The sequence below is a fragment of the Theropithecus gelada genome, chromosome 11 (genome assembly GCF_003255815.1).
Source record: "Theropithecus gelada isolate Dixy chromosome 11, Tgel_1.0, whole genome shotgun sequence".
NCBI classification, from domain to species: Eukaryota; Metazoa; Chordata; class Mammalia; order Primates; family Cercopithecidae; genus Theropithecus; species Theropithecus gelada.
Genome location: NC_037679.1, coordinates 114,205,892 through 114,233,193, shown reverse-complemented (window position 1 = coordinate 114,233,193; position 27,302 = coordinate 114,205,892). Strand labels below are relative to the sequence as shown.

Below are 27,302 nucleotides of genomic sequence, written 5' to 3'. Positions count from 1 at the left end.
CCAACTCTACCAACATATATGCAGCTCTAACTGTATATGCCCTGCCTTGATGCTAGTTCACTTGACTATCATACAAGAACATCACGATGACCCTGGTTAAAATCAGAAAGATGCTTAGAAAACATGATACTAGAGCAGTGTTTCTCAAAATGTGGCATCCAGACCAGCAGCATCAACATCACTTGAAAACTTGTTATAAATGCAATTTCCTGGACCTATTAAATAGGAACTCTGGATGGGGGGAAACAGCACTCTGTGTTTATGAAGGCCTACAGGTAACTCGGATGCATGCTAAGGTTTGAGCACCCCTGGTCTAAAATGTATTGATCTAGTTATGTTTTAACTCTTGCTTAAAACAAAGTAGCATATAATAATTCATTGTTTTATTATTAGGAGGAAAGAAGAGAAAGAGGAGCACATTTAAGTACACAATTTTTGACTTCAAGAAATTTATGGAAACTTGAAATTGCCCCAAGGTTCTAGCCCATTCCTTTTCTAGATGAAATTAAAGTCCAAGTATAGCAGTAACACATCCAAGTTCATATAGCTAGCCTTGAATCTGACCTTTAATGGTGATGTGTAATGGTCAAATGAATTAACTACCTCCTAAAATAGAGAGCTAATCTCTACCTTTCTATATTAGTTTCCTAGGACTGCCAAAACAAATTACCACAAACTGAATGGCTTAAAACAATGGAAACTATGGACACAGGGAGGGGAACAGCACCCACTGGGGCCTGTGGAGTGGGTGGGGAGGGAGAGCATCAGGATAAACAGCTAATGCATGTGGGGCTTAATACCTAGGTGACGGATTGATAGGTGCAGCAAACCACCATGGCACAGGTTTACCTGTGTAACAACTGCAAATCCTGCACATGTATCCTGGAACTTAAAATAAAATAAAATAAACAAACTTACTCTCTCACAGTACGGAGGCTGCTAGAATCCTAAACCCAGATGTCAGCAGTGTTGGTTACTTCTGGAGGTTCTGAGAGGGAATCTGTTCCATGCCTCTCTGCTAGCCTCTGATGGTTGCAAGCAATCTTTGACATTTCTTGGCTTGTAGATACATCACTCCAACATCTACCTCCATTTTCGCATGGTATTCTCCCCTACATGTCTGTCTCTGTGTCCAGATTTTCCTTTTCTTAGAAGAAAATCAGTCATTTGATTAGGACTTACCCTAATCCACTCTCACCTGATTTTAACTTGATATACATTTTCAAAGACCTTATTTTCAAATAAGTATCTGTCACATTTACATGCATTGGGGGTTAGGACTTGAATATCTCTTTAGAAGGGAGGGAGAAGATAATAATTTAAACCAGTAAACTTTTCAACCATCTAAAAGCCATGGATAGGGGGAAACAAATTTTCTCGGCCTAAAGGAAAATGGAAATCCAAACTTCTCCTCACACAATCCACTGCTGACTCTCTGGGAAGTGTGAAGCACAGACTAGCACATCCATGATGCTCAGGATCACTGCCTACCACCTCAGCCTGCCCCCTCTGACACATGTTATATGTGCTTGCTTGCTGATAACTGGCTACTCCGACCACCTTTTCCACTTGCTGGACCAAGGATGCTGATTTCTGAAATCTGCCTCCACGGCTGCCACGGCCCATGCAGAATGCTCCATCCCATCCCACATCTATTAGGCCTCTCTCTCCAAGGCCACACGTGAGTCTAAATCTCAAGAAGCAATAAAATAACATACATTCATATTATTTTATTTTTTAATGTACAAAAAAACATGAGTGTTCTCAGTAAAAGCAATATGGTATGAATATGTTGGTGGGATTAATCATCTGTATTTTACTTTCTAATGTGGCCGACCAAGCACTTGTGCTAGAAGCAGAAATTACAGCAGCTCTGCCACTGTCTTCTTTGCTCATTCTTGCATTGTTAATTTTTGTGATTCCATAGTTTTTTTTGGTAATCTTGTAGAACCATTTGGAAAATGGTTTATTGGAAAAGGGTTACTATAGTTAAAACCAGATACTGTAATTTATAAAAATTCACTGCATTAGGCTCAGGTAAACCACAATATACTGTCAATCCTTCTATGTTGTAATATTTCTGCTTATCTTTCACGATATATTGGGAAATGTACATTATACATGATTGCTTCATATATGTCCAAGAAAAGAGGAAGAATAAGGAGAAAGAGGAGAAGGAAGAAGAGGAGGAGAAGAGAGGAAAAAGGAGAGGAATAGAAAGAGTAATCAGAAGAAGTAGTAGGAGCAGAAAAATCAGAAGAGCAGAAACAGTAGCAGCTGCCACCACCACTAGGATCAATTTATATGTTTAATATTAATATTTATTGTTCATAAATAATATTATGTAACTAGTATTAGATTAACATTCTAACATTTCCTTCATACTCCAATGGCACATCTTATACACGCATTTTGACAACGCCATCTAGATGATATCACCATTCATCTGAATGAAGCACCAAATAACTTGCTCTTTCAGTTCTTGATGTTCTTTCAGTTCTTGTTCTTTCAGTCCTCAATGTTCTCCTCTTATCTCTGCATGCGGTCTTTTCTTTTGTCATCTATTAACACTTCCCACCCGACCTCAAGCTTCTGTGCTTCTAGACTGCTTGCTCAACTATTCCTTTCAAAAGATCTTATGTTGCCTAGAGACATCCACTCTATTAATCCCTGTCACCATCCATATATATCCCCTTTAATGTCTTCACTTCCTTTCCAATATGGTATAAAAGACACAACCAAGTACGCTGGTTAATGTCTAGGATTCTAGGGTCCTACAGACCTGAATGTGTAACGTAGGGTGAGTTGCTTTACCTCTCTGAGCCTCAGTCTCTTTAACATGAAAAGTGGGGATAAAATACAAGCTGACACAGTCTTCTTAGGAATATTTAATAAAATAAGGTATGCAAAGTGTCATCTAGAATGCTTGTGGTTCTGAAAAAGATCAGTCAACTGCATGAATGTTACTGAGTGGCCAAGTGGGTGAAGTCTAAAAATATTAGTGAGTTTTGCAGCATAAACAAGTAAATATTCTGTAGTATTTTGATCATTTATGCCTGTTGATTTATTGGCTTCCATTCATCCCCATCTGGACTCTGCATCACCCTATCACAGCTGAAGATGAAAGCGTTACCAAAATGCTGACAGTTTGCCACTGTCTGCCTTCCTCACAATCTTGTCATTTCATTATTGATCCTTGATACTTCTCTAGATCGTGAATAGCTCTCCTCTCTCAGCTTCATCGCTGACAACTCGATTTGGACACTATCCACGGGTTCGGTGTTAAAGGCACTGAGACACAGAGAAGTCAAAAAATGCAGGGTGAGTAGGCTGGGATGATAAATATCCTGAGATCTACCTCCAATACTGCACTGTAATGCATTACGTTTAGGATCGGAATTTAGTGTCATAAAATAATTTGGTTTAGAAAATGATTAACAGTCATAGAAAATTAAGTTGGGGGCTTAGAAATGCTTCTCCATTTCTACCTGAATAATGCAGTCATCAGCTTGACCACAAAGCATGCTCAGTGGCCATCCCTCACACAATGCATGTGGTATTTTGGGTCCAAGTCATCAGGAGCTGACCAGATAATTTTTAAGGACAAAGCATCATTCTTGAATTTTGGGTTAATTTGCACATGCCAGGTTTGATTTTGAATGCATGGACTTGGTGAAAATGTGGGTACATGTGTCTTAAGCTGTCACTTGGAGTAACACCTTCTCATGTATATGTTCCTGAAGTCTCACGTCTATAAACTGCACATGTGGAACAACTGCTCTGGCAGTAATTGCTAAAGCACACAGGAAAGTTTCTCCCTCAGCTGTTCTCATTTCTCTGGTTTCCAGGCAGTCCCCCATCCACCACACCTCCCCAACCCACCACACTCATTCTCATCCTGCCTAAGATTGTTTCCCCCAAGTGGTCAAACCTTGTAAGTCAAGTGGCATTTCTGTGATGCCATTCTTTCCAAAATTCTGCAGATGGACTAAAACTAATGAAAGCTAAACCTGAGCATAAAGGCAATGACTTTTATACCTCAGGTACATACAATAGGAATCATTTAAGTTTACTGGAAACTTCATATTTTATATTACTAGAACCCGGAATAGAATTCTGAGCACTTCAATTGGGCTTCTAGGATTCTGCTAGAGGTGACTTTACACTGAAAGCATCTAGGATATGTAATTTTATAAACGTTGAAGCCCCGAAAATGTTCTTAGTGTTTATAGGTTGCAGGAAAATAAGTGAAAATGGTAATAAAAAATAGTCTGTTTATGCTTTTTTAGGGTTATGTATAGGGTTACATTTTGATAGTCTGCCCAGAATTTTAAAACATTGGATATACATATCAAAAGTGCTTCCGACATGCCTTCATCTTTGCCTTTATTATTTTAGAAACATAATTTCCCTCCACCTTGGCAGAGGCTGTATGCCATAATTTCTCATCTGCAACATGTATATCAAGGTAGCATGGCCAGACCAGAATTGAAAACCTACATGCTTTCATGAATGCCAAACAGACACAGCCATTTAAGATGATGTCACTTCAGAAGACAATGCTAACTCTGAACCCATATGGTGCAGAGTAAAATTGAAATGGCCAATTTCTATCAGTCCTCACAATATGGACAGCCATTTTTTCATTCAGTCCCACGCAATTCCATTCAGGTTCTCCATCTTTTTCTTAAATTTTAGATACTAAGGCTAAGTAGCGTGCATTTTATGAGCTTAACTACTGGTGAACAAAACAGGAATACTGTACTTTGTGAACTGTTTATACTAAGCAAGTTTATTCATTCCAGCATTATTCTGCCTTTTAAAACATGCAACATATTTCACACATCCTAAACTTGTTCTCTTCAGTAAGTCAGAATGCCTTTAAATCTTTCAGTGGTATAAATAACAGCAAGCAATACCTAATAAAAGAGGAGGCATGAGCATACATTTCACCCAATAGCGACTTGTATTGTATGCAAAAAAACAAAAAACAAAAAAACAAAAAAGCTAACATGTTATTATTTGGGAATTGCAAATAATAAAAAAAAATTTAATTTTTGCTAGGAGGACCAGATTTTGAACTTATGTATGTGCAAGGTGTGTTAAGACAATATTAGAATTAAAATGAGGCCCGGCGCGGTGGCTCACACATGTAATCCCAGCACTTTGGGAGGCCAAGGCAGGTGGATCGTGAGGTCAGAAGATCGAGACCATCCTGGTTAACAAGGTGAAACACTGTCTCTACTAAAAATACACACACACACACAAATTAGTTGGGCGTGGTGGCAGGCAGCTGCAGTCCCAGCTATTCAGGAGGCTGAGGCAGGAGAATGGCGTGAACCCAGGAGGCGGAGCTTGCAGTGAGCAGAGATGGCGCCACTGCACTCCAGCCTGGGCAACAGAGCGAGACTCTGTCTCAAAAAAATAAAATAAAATAAAATAAAATAAAAAGAATTAAAATGAGAGAATTGGTGGTGGGAAAATAACTGCAATGGATGTAATTAGACCAGAATAGTCTGCTCACCAGCTGAATGTGCTGATGGGGAACATGTTTAAGATAAAGACACTTCAGCACTCCTAAGCCCCCCCAAAAAAGCAAAAGTAGAAATAGCCCAAACGTGAGTAGCTTTGGTAAGCTACCTAACACCTACATTGCTTCATTTATTAGCTTCACAATTATAGGGTGAACTTTTTTTTTTTTTTTTTTTTTTAGACGGAGTCTCGCTCTGTCGCCCAGGCTGGAGTGCAGTGGCGCCATCTCTGCTCACTGCAAGCTCCGCGTCCTGGGTTCATGCCATTCTCCTGCCTCAGCCTCCTGAGTAGCTGGGACTACAGGCGCCCGCCACCTCGCCCAGCTAATTTTTTTTGTATTTTTAGTAGAGACGGGGTTTCACCGTGTTAGCCAGGATGGTCTCAATCTCCTGACCTCGTGATCTGCCCGCCTTGGGCTCCCAAAATTCTGGGATTACAGGCATGAGCCACAGCGCCTGGCCTGATTTTTTTTTCTTACTTAATATTGTCCTGATTTAGTCAATAAAGTCCACATGCTACACTAGCTCAGGAACTATTCTTTGATGGCTAATATCCAAAAAACTGTGAGATAACTTTATATTTAGTTACTGTTTTCAATTCTCTAAAAAGCAGCACTTTGTTCTATGAACTATAAGCAGATAGTTTAAAAATATTAAACATGTTTTCTTCAGAAAATCTATAGCAGAAATAGACATGCCTTGTAAGTTGAGATACAAAAATATTTCCATCTTTATATGTTCTGTTAACATATTCAAATACTACCTCTTTAGATGGATGTTTATGTTTCCCAAAATACTGAATTCTATCTATTTCTGTACAAACATTTGTAATTGACAAAGCATGTCATTGAAATATCCAGCTACCCACCATTAATGTTAATGATCAAGGGACACATCTCCAAAGATATACACTATCTGAAAAACAATCAGCCCTCACAATTCAGACAGCCATTTTATTCAGCTACTTGCAATTTCTTTCATATTCTTCCCCTCCATCTTAAATTTTAGGCTCCAGAGCTGTGTTACACATATTTTTGAGAGCTTGGCTACTGCTAAACAAAATAGAAATACTGGGCTTTGTGGATCTTGGGATTACCATGTGTTTCTCAAGTCCACATGCTTCAGAATATCCTGTTGTTAAGAATTAAAATCTGGGAGCTCCCTTAGGCCCTCTGAATCTGAATTCCTGCTGATGAAACAGAAGTAGCTATATTTTTTACACAACTTCATGGGGTTCTCATAAACACTAAAGGCTGGGATACACTGTACTAGAGCAAAATGTCTTAAAATTGCCACGTCCAAACATTTTTCAGCTTTAAGGGATTTACCTCTATGTGTCTCTTCTTTCTGCTAAGCCATGAATAAGATTTGATTAATAAGAAGGACAACTATATTTCAGGACGAAGGACCATTTCTACTTTCTCTTACATTTTTATTAAGCCTACAAGTGCTGGAATGTCTACTCCAAAATATGTTCCCCATCAGCACACCAAATTACAAATACATTACCTAGATACAGGACCTATAGACATATCTAGCTTCAGATGTGGTTTGGCTTTGCGTCCACACCAAAATTGCCTCTCAAACTGTAATCCCCAGATACTGAGGGAGGGACCTGGTGGAAAGTGTTTGGATCATGGAAGCGGTTCCCCCATGCTGTTCTCATGATAGTAAGGGAGGTTCTTACAAGCTTTGATGGTTTTAAAAGGGGCAGTTTTTCCTGTGCTCTCCATTCTCTCTTGCCGCCCTGCGAAGAAGATGCCTGCCTCCCCTACTGCCATGATTGTAAGTTTCCTGAGGCCTCCCCAGTCATGCTGAACTGTGAATCAATTAAACCTCTTACCTTCATAATTACCCAGTCTCAGGCATTTCTTCATAGCAGTGTGAAAATGAACTAATACATCATGTTAGTGTAAAGACATTTCTTACCAAACATTTCCTCACAAGACCATATATTGGGCAGTAAGGCTCTCAGTAAGACAGGCAGAGAAAGATCTTGTAGGAGAAACTTCCATTTGCTTTTTTATATTTGCTGGGATGCCTTGCTTTATTCTTTTCCTTTCTTCTTGTCCTGAAGAACAAAGAATACCTACCTCTGCCCACTTCTATTTTTTCTTCCTTCTTTCCTTTTTTTTTTTTTTCTTTTGAGACAGTCTCTTGCTCTGTCGCCCAGGCTGGAGTGGCGCGATCTCGGCTCACTGCAAGCTCTGCCTCCCGGGTTCATGCCATTCTCCTGGCTCAGCCTCCCGAGTAGCTGGAACTACAGGCACCCACCACCAAGCCCGGCTAATTTTTTGTATTTTTAGTAGAGATGGGGTTTCACCATGTTAGCCAGAATGGTCTCAATCTCCTGACCTGGTGATCCGCCCACCTCAGCCTCCCAAAGTGCTGGGATTACAGGCATGAGCCACCGCGTCCAGGCTCTTCATGCATTTTTCTATCACCATATTCACTGAAATATTTATGCTGTTGCTCCCTAAATATTTAAGAAACATGATAAGTTATATTATTTCTTAGTTCAGGCTGCATTTTATCATAAACATGTTGCCTTTTCATGAGATGGAGTGATGAGTAAACACCTAAGAGTAAAAGGTCTTGGACCATCTAGAAAGTGTGCCAGTCTATGCATCCAATAAAATCCAAGTTTGGAAAAAACATTCATTCTCCTTTATATCAGAGTCCAGGATAATTGTGGTTTCTCTGAATTTCAAAGCATTACTGGAGTGTGGGCTACATTTTCTTGCAACTAGCATTCCTTCCGATGTAATTTTTGCTGTTGTTTCTTGAATTACTAAATGTTTTTTAAAATTCAGTGTATTTCTATAATACAAGTCAAATTATAATAAAACTCAAGTCTCTGCTTGTTTTCATTCTGGATTCCTTTCTGGGCCAAGGATAGCCCAAATTAAGATAAAAAAATAAACCCCTGGGCTGTGTGACAACACTTAAATTCTAGTGCTCAATCCAGGGCCACCACATTGAGCCAGGCAGGCCATGTATGCCCAATATTGTGGAAAGTCCTGAAGTTGTGCAATTCGGCAAAGCCAAGGACCCTCCCTGATGCCATGACTTATTAGCTCATGATATATGACAGCATAATTAAATGATCCTAATAGTATCCAGTGCTTCACCATACAGTTGTATTGTGAAAGCATTTCATAAATCGTGCTGTTCTATACAAATCAATTTCCTTTTCTCTTTGATAATCTCAAATTCAAGGAGCTTAAAATTAAATACATAATGTGTTTTCATTATATTTTTGCTCTAAAACGGCCACTGTTTCCTGACATTTAAATTTTCTATCTAGGCTCAATCAATAGATATGCATATGTTTTCGATCTCTGAGTCACCTAATACCTAAGTGCTCTGAACAGGTGTCAGCTAAGAAACATATAATCCATTTAGTGGAGACCTATAATACTAGTTTTGTTTTCACAGATGGTGTTGGATTATTAAAGTGGAAATAGGCCAAGAAGTCTTAAAAGTACCTTTCCATTTAAGAGAGGGACATGTACTAAGCTGGACCTTGTATTATTTAAAGATATAGTAAGTAAATTTAGCTCTAATCTTCTTATAGCCCAGTCTGACTAAATCTATTATTTTCTATGTCTCCTAAATTTTAGTTCTCCTGTTACTAATCCCTACATCATACAAACAGTTTCTGGGAAGAAACTATATCATTCACCTTCAATGTGTTTAGCTTGTGGCCATATCCTTTTATTTTCAGAAGGCAGGTAATGGATACTAAGGTGTTGAAACAGCGTTAGGAAAAACAAATAATGCTAAATCTACCACAGTTTGACCATGGGGAAGTAATTTAATTTATCTTTAACTCAGTTTGGGTATCTGTTAAATAAGGCAATAAACTTTTTTAAACTACTAAGTTTTTTAGTTTATAGAAGTGTTAAAGTAGTTCAAAATATGTTGTTTATTTTTTGAGATATAAATCCAAAGTGTTATCATTATTTCCCTAATCATATACAATATCTACTATTGATCTTTTAGTTAATAAAGGTGACAGTGTTGTGCAGTAGAAAGATTTGGAGTTAATGAATTCAACTCTTTCACTTAGCTCTGTGATCCTGGGCAGTTACACGTGTATGACTTTGACTGCCTAGAATCTGACCTACGTTTATATTTCGGGAGAATTCCCAATGGTATGTGTTCTGTTGAACAAACTCCTTCTACAGAACCTGAAAAGAGCCAAAACCTACTTGTCTCTCTGTCTCCCACCACCAGCACCAAGAGCATTGGCACAAAATCTCGGCTTCTCCAAGCAAATACTTCCATCTGAGACTCTGAACTTGGATTGAGTAAAACAGGCAAAGAGAGAGTGGAATTCATTTTGTCAATGGGAATTGCAACGGTGGTACTCTTTTGGTCAGGATGGAAGTTCCAGGAGTTTCCATTTGGCTATTTCAACCAGGTGACTTTTATCGTATTGTCAAAATGCTGACTGAGGATTCAGCTGATTGTTGATATATCTATCTCAGCTTTATATTGAGAAACTGAGAAAAAAAACAGGGGATGGATTCAGGGTGTGATTTTTATATCAAAATTACAGTTATCATCTGACCTCTCAAAAACTGTTACTCAAAAAAGTGGATTCAGTAATGTTCAAGGTTCCAAACAATTAGTTTTTAGCTCAGAGTTAGTGCTGATTAAGTACAAAAGCAATTGTTTGTAATTTTTAGGCTGTTCTAGTCTATAGGGTAGGCTAGAGGAATGTTTACACTAATGACATGAAGCCATACCCTAACTGCCCATCTTCAAGCACATTTGGGTTCCCCTCAAGTGATGCCGGATATGTAAAAGTACAGTCATCAGATTACAGTAATTTTCCTCTCTTTATGAGGATACTCTCCAGGCAAATGAATTTATCAGAAACTACATTGAATGTAACCCTAAAGAAAACTAAATTTTTTAATGTGCTGAAACTTGAATATCTAAAATACATTAAAATCTCAAGCATATGTAAATGCTAAATAAGTGAATACCATTTAATTGAAAGATATTAAATCTGTCATTTTTTATTATCAAAAATTCACTTTGAGATATATACTGCATCAGACCATTTTACAGTTGGAGAAATAGGCAGTGAGCAGTAGCCTTAGGGGATATTAACTTAGAATTTAAAACTTGTGGGGTTTTTTAATTTAAGAATCAATCACTCTATAAATAAAATCCCAAAGGTATCAATACCAAGAAAATATTTTAATTTCTTCCATTTTAGAATATTCAATAAATATCTAATTTCAGAATTTCACTACTTTTGAAACATGTATTTTGAAAGGAAAATAATTAAGATGGATAATACCACGTTCAAAATATACTTAATCTAGGGATCACATTATGAAGAATCTCTTTAAAAAATTATTTTTAAAAATTTTAACAATTGGGGCTTGGGATGAAACTATGATAATTAACAGAGTGGGTGGCCTAATGATTGTCAAGTTGACCAATGGAGTAGAGTACAGAAGCCCAGAAACAGAAATCTTCAAGTATGGAAATTTGGTATATGCAGAGATGAGAAAAGAAGGGGCTCTGTAATAAACGGAGCTAAAAAAAACAGTTATCAGTTATGAGAAAAGATAAATTTGACTTGTATATCATGTCATAATTTAAAAAAAAAACTCTGAATTGAATAAGGATTGAAAATGTAAAAACTAGGGAAGGTGGCCAGCTAAAAGCAGTTAGTGTGTGCTGCTTTCATGGAGAGAAATAGGAGGAGCGAGTGAACACAGCGCCTTCCACTGAAACATCCAGGTGGATGCACTGGGGTTCATCAAGAAAACAATTCAAGCCATAAAGAATGGTGAAAAGCAAGGCAGTACAACCACCAAGCCAGGGGACGCTCCCCAGCCTAGGGAAGTGGTGAGTGAGTGAGCAACCCCGGACACCCATGCTTCTCCCATGGATCTTTGCACCCCTGCGTCAGGAGATCCCCTCATGAACCCGCTCCACAAGGGCTTGCAGTCTGATGCACAGAGCTACATGGAGTCTTGATAGCAGCCACTCAGGCACACATGAAGTCCTAGGAGCTTTAGATACCCAGGCTTCCCAGCAAAAGTGGCTGCAACTCTGGCGAAGTGGGAGGCTAGGCCCTCATACATACCCCTCGGAAAGCAGCTGTTCCAGAAGGCTGAGCAGTGATGATCTGCAGGCCCCACTTCCGTGACATTTCCCAGGACCCATTGACTCGGAACTCCAGTAAGCCACTGGTAGCAGCATTGCACCTCTCTGAGGGAGCTCCCAGGGGAAGGGGTGGGCTGCCATCTTAGCTGTTTCTGTTTTAGCCATTGCTGCCTTCAGCGTAGGTACCCTATGAAAAAGTGGTCAGACTGCTTTTTATGCAGGTCCCTGACCCTCACTCAGTGAGACCTCCTGATGGGTCACCAGCCATTCTTGCTGGTGTTTTCCAGCTGGCAGTGGTTCTGAGTCTCTCTGGGACGGAGGCCCCAGCTGGGGGGATGGACCGCCATCTTTGCTAACAGCCTTAGCCACTGTTGCCTTCGGGCTCTAGGGAGTCCCAGGAAAGTAGGGAATGAAGCCTCCCCGGCACAGTGCAGCAGTGCTACAGACAAGCAGTCAGATTGATTCTTCATGCAAGTCCTTGATCCTGTTTCTCTTAACTGGGCAGAATCTCCAAACCGAGGACTACAACCACCCCCACAGTTGTGTTTAGGCAAGCAAATAGGTTCGTACCTCTCTGGGATGGAGCTCCCAGAGAAAAGAGCAGGCTGCCATCTTTGCTGTTTTGCAGCCTTTACTATTGACACCTTCAAGTACAGGAAAACCCAAGGTCACTAGGGGCTGAAGTGAACCCTCAGCATACTGCAGCAGCCCTAGGGAAAAGTGGCCAGCCTGTTATATGGGTCCTAAATTTTGTATCTTCTTAACTGGGTATGTCCTCCAGGATTAGGTCTCCAACCACCCCCTGCTGGGACTATTGAGCCAGTAGGAGCTCTGCAACTCCCTGGGACAGAGCTCCCAGTGAGAGCGGCAGGTTGCCGTCTTTGCTGTCTTGCAGCCCTCAACCTTGCTGCCTCCAGGCTCCAGGGAGTCCATGAAGCCCAGCGGCTGGTCTGGGTCCCCACCACAGAGCACCCACCTCACAGAAAAGTGGCCAGACTGTTCTCTATGCAGGTCCTAGTCCACACTTCTCCTTACTAGGCAGGACTGCCTGACCTGGGACTCCAGTAAAACTGCCTTGCCCCTGCCTGATTACCTCAATTAGAAACAGCCCAGCAGTTAAAGGAATACCAACATGCAGCTATGAGAAAAAAACAACACAAGAATTCTGGCAACTCAAATGGCCAGAGTGTCTTGTGTCCTCCGAACAACTACGGTAGTTCTCCAAAAAGGGTTCTTAACCAGCTTGAGTTGGCTGAAATGACAGAAATAGAATTCAGAATATGGATAGGAATAAAAACCCTTGAGATTCAGGAGAAGAGAAAAACCCAATCCAAGGAAACTAACAATCACAATAAGACAAAATAGGAGCTGACAAACAAAATAGCCATATAAAAAAGGGACCTAACTGATCTAATCGGCTGAAAAATACAGTACAAAAATTTCACAATGCAATCACAAGTATTAACGCAGAATAGACCAAGTTGAGAAAAGAATGTTAGAATTTGAAGACGGGCTCCCTGAAATAAGACAGACAAAAATAAAAAAGAATAAAAAGCAATGAACAAAACCTTGAGAAATATGGAATTATGTAAGGAGGCCAAATATACAAATTATTGGCATCCCTGAAAGGGACAGGGAAAAAGCGAAAAACTTGGAAAACATATTGTGGGATATTGTCATGAACATTTCCCCAACCTCACTAGAGAGGCCAACAGTCGAATTCAGGAAATACAGAGAACCTCTGTAAGAGATCTACTGTAAAACACCTATAGTTAACAATACTGTCTTACATACTTAAAATTTTACTAGAACTATAAAGTAGTTCTTATGTTAAGTGTTCTCATCACAATAATGGTAGTAGTAATAATAATAAGTGATGAGGGTGTGAGGGAATTTTAGAATTAATAGATATCTTTATGGCAGATTGCAGTGTCTACTTATATCCAAATTTATGATGTTGTGTACATTAAATATATACATCATTTCATATGTCAATCACATGTCAATAAAGTGGGTTTTTTAATATATAAAAAAAGAAATGCCTCTAGTCCTGGCAACTCAGGAAGGTGAGGCTGGAGGACCACTTGAACCCAAGACTTTGGGTCTAACCTGGGCAACATAGTGAGATCTCAACTCGAAATTAAACATAATAATAATAAGACATCACAGTATCAAGGCTAACAATCTTTTCTGTGGCCTTCATCATACTGCCTGATGACACACAGGACTGTAATGAAATATGACGTGCCCTAATTGCAGTAACTAGATGTAAAACAAAGTAGAATGAATTTGGAGTGGTAAGAAGGGCAGTTTCAGGATATAAAGAAATGAGAAACAGGAATAAGATTGTTGAAACGTAAACGGGAAGAATCAGCAATATGAGAAACATGCAAATGAATAGAATTAAAGACCTCTGCATTATTCTAATTTAATCTGCATTTGGCAAGCATTTCATGACACAGCTTCATCCACTTTACCACTAACGTATTCAAGACAGTGGTCCTCAAATTTTAGCTGAAATCAGAATCACCTGAGGACCTGGTATAACCCTCAGAGGCTCAGGTCTATCCCCTTCAATAAGCCTGCCCCTCTCTGTTCTTTCTGAGTTCTAGTGTTCTTGTATGTACGAAACTTTGAAAGCCAGCGATGCAGAAAAATACACAGAGGGAAAACTCATAATATCACCAATAGCTGTAATGATTCCCCAAAAGATAGAACAGAAAACTATTCTTTTCCCTCGGTGCCCATGCAAATCTGTTTTCTGAGGCTAATTCTTTGGATCATTTTAACAAAACCTAGGTAGATGCCATGGCTCTTCTGATCATCAAAAAATATAAAGTCCTCTAGTCACTTCTAGTTACAAAAAACTTGATTTCGGTGTTCAAAATATTCTCAAGTAATAGTCAAAGCTCCAAACTTCATTTAAAGTGTATCCTCTCCTGGCTCAGGCTAAGGAATAGGTTGCTAGACTGCAGAGTGGAAAGGGCAACGTTTTAGGTGTTTTTTTTTCACTGCCTAAAACGTCCACCCCACCTCCCTCTCTCAACAACTGGTTTCAGATCATCTAGATCTGTGGGAGACACTAAAAAGCAGTAAGGTCCAAGAAAGTTCTCACTTGATATCCAGACCAATATGGTCTGGATTTGGTTTCTCCTGATTCTTGCAGCATTTTTTACTTCCTATGGAACCCTGTCACTGGTCATGGAATCTCCTCTCCCACTGTTGCTTTTTAAATACAGCTGAGGTCTCTTCTGCCTGGCCATTTACGACTTCACTCTGATTTTTTGAGGTCCATTACACTCTCCAAGGAAACAATCACCACTCCAAGGTGACCCTGAATCCCCCCACTTTTTTTTTTTTTTTTTTTTTTGAGTCTTGCTCTGTTGCCCAGGCTGCAGTGCAGTAGCGCAATCTCGACTCACTGCAACCTCTGCCTCCCGTGTTCAAGTGATTCTCCTGGCTCAGCCTCTCGAGTAGCTGGGATTACAGGCATGCACCACCATACCCGGCTAATTTTTTGTATTTTTAGTAGAGATGGGGTTTCGAGGGGAGTTGAAGGAGACATTTCACAGCAGTCCAACTCAAGTAATCTCAACTTAAAGAGATATAATTAAAACTAAATAGCATGAAAGGGTAAACAGAAAGCAATTGGCCACAATGTATTAGGTAAAATCAAGAAAAATGTAACAATAGCCATATTATTGGAACAAAGTAGAATTGAAAGTAGCTTTTTTAACATGAGTAAAAAAGGATCATTAAGATAATATGAGGTAAAGTTCAAGATATATCAAAATACATAAAGCAAAATTCTTGGTATTTAGCAATGACAGAATTATTCAGTTTTATACATATTTTCTGTCCTTTAAACAATTATATGGAATATATATTAAAAATTAGAATAATGAAATTCAGAATTTTATATATATCAAATTTTGTAAGCATTTAAACAGAGTTAACCAGTGCACATAGTCCTTAAAAAACCATATATATAATAATATATATTATATTATATATATTATATATTATATTATATAATATATAATAATAAGGTCTACATATATAAATAATATAGTTTATAAAATATATAATATACAAAATAAATAATATAAATAAAATATATAGTATGTTATATATATTATATTTTATGTATGATATGGTCTGGGCACGGTGGCTTACGCCTTTAATCCCAGCACTATGGGAGGTCAAGGCTGGCAAATCACGAGGTCAAGCGATCGAGACCATCCCGGCCAACATGGTGAAGCCCCCTGTCTCTACTAAAAATACAAAAATTAGCTGGGCATGGTGGCATGCGACTGTAGTCCCAGCTACTTGGGAGGCTGAGGCAGGAGAATCGCTTGAAGCTGGGAGGCGGCTGTTGCAGTGAGCCGAGGTCATACCACTGCACTCCAGCCTGGTGACAGAGCAACGCTCTGTCTCAAAAAAAAAAAAAAAAATTAAGGAATTTCAACTTCATCCTGAGGAGGTAGAAAGAATTGTGTGTAGGGGTGTGACTTGAGAAGATGTATATTTGAAAAATGTTATGAGATGGGAAGAAGGATACATATCCTCTCCTTTTCAGGGTGAGACCCACACTGTCCTACAGCAGAAGTTCAGAAGAAGAAAGGAACGCCCCAAACCCAAAACACATGTAAAGGGAGCCAGAAACTGAGTACCAAAAAATACTGACTACTAAAACACAGAAGTGCCAAAGGTGAAGGATAAAAGTAAAAGCTGCCAGAGATAAAGGGACAAGAAGAACATACATCTTGAGAGAAGAGTGGAAGTGCAATACTATAAAATTAACAGAGACTTTATAAATGACTAGAAGTGAGGAAAATTGGCACCGCATCCATTGATAATGACAGGAGAATAATTTCAGCAGAGAGCTGCACCACAATTTCATTAGGTTTCCTTTAAGTATCCTGGTATGCTACTTTCTAGAAACTGGCCATCAGTCTTATTCTGTAACTTTAATTCTCCAACCAATTTAAAATAAGGATTATATTCTCATCCCCAAGATGCCTAATGGGCTGAATCCTAATACTTAAAATTCAGGTTTGTCTATGAGAGAGTGGGGAATTGCTTGGAACTGGTAATAGTGGCTACTCTAAGCAAGGATTTTAAACAAAACAGAAACTTTATGAGAAATTTCTGACTAATATCTTTCAAATAGATTATTAATTTAATAATACTGGAAGGTTTTAATAAAATCATGCTAATGTCACTGTAACGTCATTGTCAGCAACAATGTTATAGCATGAACTTATAACCAAAGCAATATATATTAGAAGTGACTGGCTAAACCCAGAAATGTGAATTATGGGAATATATGAAATTGCAAGAATAAGTTATTAGAGGTATGATTAATGAAGCATCACTTTTTCTCCACCATGTGGCAAGTCTTACCCCAGAGCCACTGAGCCCTTCTGAGTTCATCAGTTTGGTTACCAACTATTTCCCAATATCCATTAATGGCAGACACTAATTTTATTTTTCTCCATGGTATTCTTAAAATACCCTTAAGGATAAAGTAGAATGGAAGAGAATCATTTGTTCTGGCTGCAATGACTGGCCAACTCAAAACACTGAATGCCAGCTCTGAGCAATATGATGAATGCCACCTTAAATACATAAAACGAAAAACTTCGTTACGTTGACATAATAGATGAAGTCATAATTTGCAGAATTTTAGTAAACTTGGAATTCTGGGATGACATATGCATATGATTAGCTGTTCATTCATTTATTAATTTATTCACTCAATCACCTGTATACCTAATATGTGTTAAGTATCTGTTATGTGCCAGGAACCTGTTCCAGGTGCAGAGAATACAGTGAATAAACAGACTAAACCCTGCTCTCAATGAACATCTTCATGTTACTTGATATGAGTTCATTCCTTGAAGAAAAATTCATTATGAATTTGCCTGTTTTTTAAAGAGAGGGCATGTGTACTTTCAAAGATTTAGATAGAGATTAGTTTGTGACATATAGTTTCTTTCCCAAATTTATTTATTTATTTATTTATATTTATTTATTTATTTATTTTTGAGACAGAGTCTCGCTCTGTTGCCCAGGCTGGAGTGCAGTGGCCAGATCTCAGCTCACTGCAAGCTCCGCCTCCCGGGTTCACGCCATTCTCCTGCCTCAGCCTCCCAAGTAGCTGGGACTACAGGCGCCCGCCACCTCGCCTGGCTAGTTTTTTGTATTTTTTAGTAGAGATGGGGTTTCACCGTGTTAGGCAGGATGGTCTCGATCTCCTGACCTCGTGATCCGTCCGTCTCGGCCTCCCAAAGTGCTGGGATTACAGGCTTGAGCCACCGCGCCCAGCCACCCCAAATATATTTAAAATATTTATTGTCTTTGACAAAAAAATGAAATCATGGCTCTCGGTTGAAGGCCAAGAAAAGGATCCATCATATATTTACATTTCTATTCTTGAAAAAGAATTCTCATCACAACAGAAGATGTTTTTAAAAAAAGTATTTTAAAGAAATTATAATTTCAAATTTCAAATCTGTCAGTCAAACACTTAATTCACGGGTCATCTGCATATTTCAAGACTCAGTAATCTCCAGATGTGTTTGAATTACACCAATAAAGTAAGATTAAGTACATGTCAACCCATGTTTTACAACTTGCATAGCTTACTTCTTATGCCTTCTGTTCTGCTTACATATTGTGAGGAAGTGTTTATCTTTTTGCATATTTCTGAGTGATAGCATATAAAGTCATACAGGATTTAGAGTTTTTACAACTTTTTTACCTACTCATGAAACATTATCACTCATCAATGCAAAAGGCATGCATATGATAAGAACACCTCTGTGGTTTTCTTTAAATTCAGGAAGAACTTCATTAAAATTCCCACAATTGTATGACTGTTGCAGTCTAGGCCACATATTTTATTTTTATTTTGTGACTTGCTACAAATAAATTCGTGCTTAGTCCCAGACTTTTCTCCTAGCTTGATAAAATGTAAGAGCCCCTTTTAAATTAGTATACGTTTTGACATCTTCAGTGGGTTTTATATGTACTCAAGTGGTTCTTTTCCTACACGGTTTTCTCATATTATTGAATACGCTAAGGAAAAACCGATGTTATTACTATGTCTGGTGAATTTTCAAATTTAGTATTAAATGTATGCTCTTTTGTAAAAATCTACTTGCAATACGTGTGTTGAAATATTTCTTTGTCTCTTACTCTAATTTAATCCACCAATTGATCAATCGTTAATTCAATATTTATCTAGTCCCTACTCTGTTCGACGCACTATTCTGGTTGCCAAAAATATAAGTGAACAAAATGAATGAAAATTCCTGCCCTCGTAGCACTGTCACACCCTCTCAATAGTAAACATTTTTTTATAAGAAATGCAACCTTCTAATCACAAAATTTAATTGTGCTCCACTTTCTTCAACCTCTCTTAAAGTTTCAATTATTTATAAGCATAATTTTTCCAAAAAATAGATTTCAAAATCACAATAATGTATAGCACATTTCACATCTCTCTTGTTTTCTAAATTTTTCCAGGGCTTGCTTTCCAATTAGAAACACCTTGTGTTATAAATGTCTCCTCTTATATCTAAAATTTTTGGTAAAACAATTGGCACAAATGACAGAATGCTCAATAGTTTTACCATTGAAAATATGAATATGAATAATTTTTTAAATTTAGTAGTATACTTTAAAATTTCATACGTTGAGGAAATGTTCGTTGATTATTTTTGTGGCAGAGGTTGATAGTAGCCCTCCAATGTATATGTTCTCCTTTCTTTGTAATTCAACCTTGCCCTTGTTGGGTTCTTTTATCAGTAAGATGCTGGAGTTTAATCAGCCACAGCAGACTGTGAGGTGGAAGCCACTTGGTGATTGTGGCCCAGCACCAAGATAGAAGGCATTTGGATCCCTGATGATCACAGACCCAGCATGTCATCTCTGCACAGGTGACATTAGATTCTATTTGAAGAAGAAGACCTCCATATTGTTTAAGACATTGTTATTTAGAGATTTCTGTCAGTAGCAGGCAAACCTAATCCTAACTAACACAGCCTACAACGTCCTTTCACAAATTTAACAATCTATGCTACATCCTGTATAATTCTTACCATCTTGATTATTTACTGAAGATGATGAAATGTTCATCTCTGTCACATGACTGTTATTGGCAATAGCATGATTCACCAACTCTTGGAGATTTTCCTGAAGAATAAAAACACCAATGTTTGTTTTGACCTTATTTGCATATAATCACAGATATGTAGAGATAAACCAAATCAATCTTGAACAAAATAGCAAATGACTGGTGATAATAAAAATATCTGTATGGAGAGAGGCACAGCTGAAAAGGTAAGAGGAAGCCACACAAATACCAGCTAAGCATGGGGAAGGCAATGCTGGAGTATTTAATTGAGTCATTTCAAGTTGTATATGACTTTTACTTGTTTTTATCAACTACAAGGTTTATTTCATTTAACCACAGTAAAACGAAAACTGTGACTTGTGTTTCACAGGGAGTATAACTGATTTAATGGAATTGTTGCAGTTTTATCACTTTTCTGAGTTAAATTTTGCCTCCCCTAACTTTTCTGGGAAATAAAAATTCACATATTCTCTGTTCTTTTTTTCCTTCCTCTGCTTAATTCTATCTATGCATGACATTTTATAGAAGGCTCATGTTCATTTTCTAATGAAGATGGCATATATTAAAAATCAGATCCATCATGGGTCATGCAACTATCATATGACGCTGATTATTTTTCCAAATTCCAATGATTTACAACTGCCATTTAATTGCCTGAGAGCATTTTAATCCAGGGTAGTTAACATTACTTGAACTGCTACATCATTTAATTGTAATATTATAGGTTTACAAGCAAAAGCAAGCCTTGAACTAGAGACAGCAAGTCTACAAAAAAAAAAAAAAAAAAAATCCAAAAGAAACCATCAAGTTTTAAAAGTTGATGTCAGAAATATCTCATTTAGTTCAAATAAACTACTGTGAAATAATATCCTTTAAAACATGTAAATAAAGAGCTAAGTACCTAAAAGTAAAAAATAATATCTAGAGGAAAGAGATAATTTATGTGTTGGATAGTGAGATTAGGCATAAAAAGTCTGGTTCCCAAAACATTTATGAAATATTTACACCATTCCTCAGGAAATGGCTAGAATATAAACAAAGTACCCTACCTAGAAGAGCTTCAAAAATCATTTTTATAGTGGTAATTAATTTAATTTCTGAAACTCCAAGGAAATTACAAATCTATTCTGCATGTTTATGGTACTTGACAAATCAAGACCAGAAATTTTATCATCATTCACAATCATCATCAATTACAAAACTATTCAAGAGAGTTACATAAGAGAAAAATACTTTTAGCTTAGATGCAACTGAGCAAAAGTATGCTTCAAATTGTTTCTAGCATGATACACAGAAGTCCAAGTTACATTTTAAAATTTTTGATTCTACTACACACAATTTTATTAGATTTTAATACATTACTAAACCAGAATAGCAAATGCCATACCCTGGTATCACACCAGCTAAAACAATATGATCAGAAATTCACTTATTCCTTAAATATAAAAGTGTGAAAATTTATGGACTTTCTTTTTTTATAATTTTAAGTTTTAAAAATTTTAGCAACTCTATGTTCCCCACTGCAGTACAGAGAAGCAATATGGTATTGTGAACAAGAGTGGTTAATCAAACTGTCCTGGGTTCAAATCCAGGTTCTGTGCCATCTGTGTAATCTTGAATAAATTACTCATCTCCACTTGCCTCAGTTGTAAAAATAAGAATAACATTTATCGCATAAGGTCATGTAAGGAGTAGATTGCAAAGCTCAGAGCTTCAAGTAAGAAGTGGGTATAAAAATCCAATTCTGGCCTCATTTACTCTCACTTATTTACTCTTTTTTAGGTCTTCGAGCAGCAGCCCAAGGAAGGAAAAATAAGGACACACATTTTTGGCTGGATTAGTAACATCTTTCCTTTGTCTTCATCCACCAGTGTTCTTGGTACACTGAGAGGAAACAAGAAATTTAAAAAACCTTATTTTCCATGTCAGAAGCTATTAAATCATTCCATTTGCAATAACATACTTTAATCTTCTCCAGGTTTCATAAATTCTTGGGACAACTATAATAAATGTTATTTGCTTGGAAACCTAAAGAAGAATGCATAGTTAAATTTTTCAAAGTATGACCCCCATTATAGTAATACTGAAGGAGAAGCTAAGTGGTTGAATTGGAAGGATAAGCGATAATATTGCTATGCTTCTGAAAGAGTACCCATTCAGGAAATGTTAGGAAATCTCAGTATTTGGATCCAAAGCCCTTACCAAGAGACCTTGGCAGATGCAGTGAATCAGTCCTTTATTAGATGTGTCAGTCTCAGTTGCACACATATCTTGATAGTTAAGATGGAAATGTTCATCCCCTAGTCACAATGGAGATAAGTGCTGAAAAACCTCTAGAGACAGGCTACTTAACAACTAGTGAGATTCCCTGGGATACCCATGTAGAATCTCCTGCATTTCATTTGAGGTTTCCTCCCAGTATACTCAGATAATTGACTTTTTTTGATTTTTTAAATTAATTCCACAGTAGATTCTGTATTACTATGAACCACACTACCATTTATGAAGAATTAACATCTGGTTACAAACAGTGGTCTCATTGTTTCAACCTCATGTGGGCTTACAGGATTTATAGGAAGTTCACTGAAACCAACACTTCCTTATTCTGTTTAAGGATTATCAAAGATTTATGAATTCATTTTATAAAATTTCCATCCTTAACCACACTTTTTAAACACCTTCTAAAAATCAATTACCTCATTTTCAATTAATTAAGCCAGTTAAACTATGAAAGATGTTCACGTGATGATAGCTCCACAGTTAACACATTTCAAGAAGCTGTTTTGCCTTTCACATCTCTTCTGTTACATGCAGAGTACTAATCTCTACCCAGATCCTCTCTATATCAATCCTCATTTTTAAAGGTAGAGACCCAAACATGACATCTTAATACGTACTTTTTACATTTAAATTGTAGTCAAGAATTTTAAAAAATTATATCATAGTAAAATGTCTATTTTGCCATTGAAACAGTTCCAATATGACATTAATGTATCAGAGCATCCTTAGGAACCCCACGAATATGTACAATTATTATTTGTTACTTTAAAAAAGTAAAGAATAAAAGAGCACTTAACGTTTTAGTAAATCGAGGCTTGTAAGTAATGCGAATATTGTCTTCTAGCTTCCCAGAAAGTGTGGAACATTGGCCTTCCTTTTCAGATTCATGTGAAAGCTTGGTAAGTATTATTCTTAAATGAGATAGACGAGTGTTCCTTAAGCTTATCTTTCCGCTCCCAACTCTGGAGACAGAATGATGCCTACTTACACTCGGATGCACTGGGTCATATAACTTCACCAGATCACAAAGCCCAGGTCAGATGCATATGATGGTGTGTCACTTTCTACCTGGAAAATAGCGATCATTCCATCAGCCTTCGGGGTGTTTCTTCTAGGGGCATAAAAGGTAAGATGGCAAGGATGCCTAATGCCGAACACTAAGTGGACAAGTGACCTCCAGCAGGTTAAAGTAGCATAAAAGAAGGCTGAGTTAGTAGTGAAAGGAGCTGGAAGCCTAAACTATCCAACAGTATGTATTTCCTAGCTATGTTGTCTCCTAGCCTCAATTTACTCTTACATAAACAGAGTAAAATCAACATGAGTGACCCACTAGAGCAGAAGAGGGTGAGAAATAGAGGAGGGCAATGATTTAGACCAGGCAGAAGAATGGGCTTGAAGAAGTCTTTCCCAGAGTAGTTGATGCTTTAAGACAGGTATAGGACTCACCTGGGTGAATAAGATTTTGAAAGAAAGGTGGCTCAGACAGAAGGGATAGTGAATGTGCAGGGTTATTTGATTCATGAGATAATCAGAACATTTATCCCACATTGTGCTTGGTCCTTAACTGTTAATATGTTTGCTCTTTAGTCCAACAAGGCAGATGTTGCCTAATCCAACAAGAAAATGTTTGCTTTTGGCAAATGTGCTGCCAGTGACATTCTTAGCACTCAACAGAAGAGCACCTTAGAACAATGGAAAGGCATATCAAAGCCAGCTGCTGCACTAGTGTATGAACTCCGCCATTGCACAGAGCCCTGCACTTAGGAGGTTTCTAAACTTGTTAATGCTTTGCTGTTGCTGTCTTAAAATTCTTAATAATTTTGAATAAAGCAACCCACATTTTCATTTTTCACTGGTCCCCACAAATTACATAGCCAGTCCTATTTATGCTATCAGATAATCCCAATTTGTGTAAGTCAGATGGATTCACATTCCGGTTTTCTTACTTCTTAGCTTCATGAACTTCTAGGAGCTTTCATGATAGAAATATCAAAACTTTTTTACTCATTTGTGAGGATCAAATATATTTTGATTATAAAACTAATTTTTATTTTATAAAGTATTGCAGAAACAGAGAACAGTAATCAGTCAGCTAATGAGATTCTTGTTTATTTTTAAAAAAATGCATTTATTTGGAATGATTTCAAATATCTGGAAATTAGTACGTGCCTACTGCCATTTCCTCTCTCTTCTTCTCTTTTTCTCTGTTCCTATTCTGTCCTTTGCAATTGAGCTTATAGTATATGCTAAATACTGTACTGAGTGCCAAAAACACAGATCGAAGCAGACACAGTCGCTTCCCTTGAGGAGCTTATACTTGCATAGAGGAAATAGAAATAGAAATTGACAAGCTTGGTGAAGTGTAACAGGCATTTCATAGAAAAAGCACAGGGTGCAATAAGAATACACAAGAGAGCAGTAGCTAAGATTTGGGGAGGTGATGTGAGTGGAAGTGGCTCTGGGAAGTCTTTCCCAAGAGAGCTGATCATTCAAGAAAGGGATAGAATTTAGATGAAGGAAGGAGGCATTGGAATGAAGGTGTTTTAGGCAAAAGAGAAATTGTGTGTGCAGTCATAAAAGCTTGAAACACATGTTTCTTATGAGAAAGCACAAGTAGTTCTATTTATCTGTGTCAGAGATGCATGTGGAAGAGTGAAGAATTAGGACGCTGGAAAGGGAAATAGGCAAAAGCCAGATCCACGGGTATTATAAGGGGTAAACCAGAGTTATAAATTCACCCTGAATGCTCCTTGAAAATTATAAAAAGATAATGAAAGTAGAGAGATGATATAGCTAGAAAACAGTGTAGAGATAAATGATAATACAACTTAGATAAGAAATATTTGTGGAAGAACAGCTGACTCTAGTGATACTATAGAATGGAAATTCAGAGCAAGCTTCAGGCCCTCAAGAAATATTTTATGCAGCAACTATGATGGAGCAAGTACTTTGTTATGTTCAGAGAACACAGAGATAACTAAGATAGATCCCCTCTTCCCCAGAAGGGTGGAATGCAGTGTAGTGAGTGCAGTGAGCATGCTCTACCCATGATATTGAACAGAAAAGGGACCCCCAAACTTCCTAAGGGACATAGAGAGTCTTTTGCAAAAGAGCTGACACTAAGTCTCAGAGGAATGTCCTGAATTGAGACTTAAAAGATTAAAGGAAATAATCAGACACAGGACGAGATAATTAAAAAGAAGGAAATATTCTAGGCAAAGAAAGTAACATAAGCAAAGAAAAAGAAATGAGAACTTACATAGACGTGCAGTGTCCAGGGGAGAGGTGGATAAGAGACTGAACCGGAACAGTAATTGTAGAGATGAGGAATAAAAAGGAAAGCCAGATTTATGGAATGTTTAGGAAGCATTAACATGACTTTATTATTGTTTGGATGTGAGAAGTGATGGAGGTGGGGGAATGAGAGGAGACTTCTTTTCCACCTTGCCTCTTTTACCCCTTAAGTGCCAACAACCACAGACAATTTCCCAAGCTATTAATTTTAGCTAAGTGTTTTTCCTCCTCAGGCTATGTTTTAGAAGGAGAATCTGTGGTATAAATCTATAATCACTGTAAATTAATATAACTACAGTCACACTACTGTTTAACTTGATTCCAAAACAGATATACTTGGAATCCCAGCACAAACTTGGTTTTTCAAATATAGCTCCAGATATAGTCATGGTCAACACGTCCCCTTGTCAAACAACAACTACTTACCATCAACTTAATACATCATATACAAGGCGTAAAGATATCTCCTTCCTCAAATCAAATTCAAGTGGTTCCACTGTAGCATCACAGAATTTGGGGTTGGAAGGCATCTTAATATTTATAGAATCCAAATATTTGGGATACTCTCTGCAATCTGAATTTTGTATTCACAATTTTCTTGAGGTCAACAGGCTAGAGAACAAGACAACTTACCACTTGCTTTGATAAGTTTTTCTTTAAGTCCTAGTTCTGAGAATTAAAATGATTTGAGAACCTGAGAACAATAAAATATGACTACTGATTTCATAGTCCCATGTACTTTCAAATTCACTTTCCTATTTTGTCAAATCAAGGTTGAATTTTTCCCTCCTCATTTAAATGTTTCTCATGCTTTTTGCTGTAAGAATTATATTAAAATGAAATTAGTCACTGCTTGTTTTTATTTTGCCTGGCTTCTTTGACAGGAGAAAAGAACACAGACTAAAAGGAATATAAATCCAAAAGAATGAGTGAAATGGGAATACACAAGGCATGAGCAATAAGACTGTTCTGTCAGAAACAATGAGAATAACTGCTCTACAGCTTACAAACCAGAAACTTACACGTTGCATCTCATTAAATTTTATTTTGAATATTGAGAACATTCAGTGCATGGATAACATTTAAAAGTCATAACTCCAGAAGTAGAACCAGTTGATGAATAAAAAAAAATTCTAGTCAAAACATAATTTATCTATTACGTACAGGACAGGCCAAAACCTTGTTTCGCCTCCTGGAAAATTATTTACAAGAAAATGATTGCTTAGAATGTTCCTTCTTTAGGAGCTCCCCAAAATCTCTAAATATAGGTGGTTACATTAACTAATTCAACCTAGAAAACAAGCGCATCCCCCACTTACGTATACACATGTCTTACCAGATTTATAATCTATACTATTTGGAGCAAGGAAAAAGGATTTACATATTGAAACAAAAGGAAAATTATAAATTTTTTAATTATTCGATAAGGCAGTCATAAATTTCTGACATAAACACATGATTATAAATGGAAGGTGTCTTTCTAATGTATCATACTAGATATGCTATAAGTTCTGAAACATGAGATCAATCCATGACTAATGGCCTGATAAAAGTCATGACTGAATAAATGGGATGACAGCCAAGGAACAGATTCCTGTGAATAAATAATAATCAAATGCCACACATATAGCTTAATTAACACTGCCCTTTACTTATTTTTCAAAATCTTGCATTCATTCAATGAATATATGAAGATCTACTATATGCTAGACTTAACTCAATTTGTAGCAAGTTAATGATCATAAATAGGTGATGAAGTCTAATCTCTTCCCTAAAAGATTTTTGTCTTATTCACTGCTGATCTTGTATGCTTTTTTGTTGTTGCTGAAATTGATAAATGTTCACCACATTCAGTAATACTTTCCAGACTTCCAGACAAATGAACTCATAACATACACATTCGCTTCCTGTTAAATACA

At 37.4% G+C, this 27,302-nt stretch overlaps 1 long non-coding RNA gene across 1 annotated transcript; it reads left to right on the top strand.

Annotated features, from left to right (window-relative positions):
* Positions 1-19,526: 19,526 nt before the first annotated feature.
* On the top strand, positions 19,527-26,446 carry LOC112634008. Its single transcript, XR_003121714.1, has 4 exons — positions 19,527-19,612; positions 21,592-21,688; positions 22,934-22,988; positions 26,268-26,446. It is a non-coding gene; the product is annotated as an uncharacterized LOC112634008 (long non-coding RNA).
* The last annotated feature ends 856 nt before the right edge of the window (positions 26,447-27,302 follow it).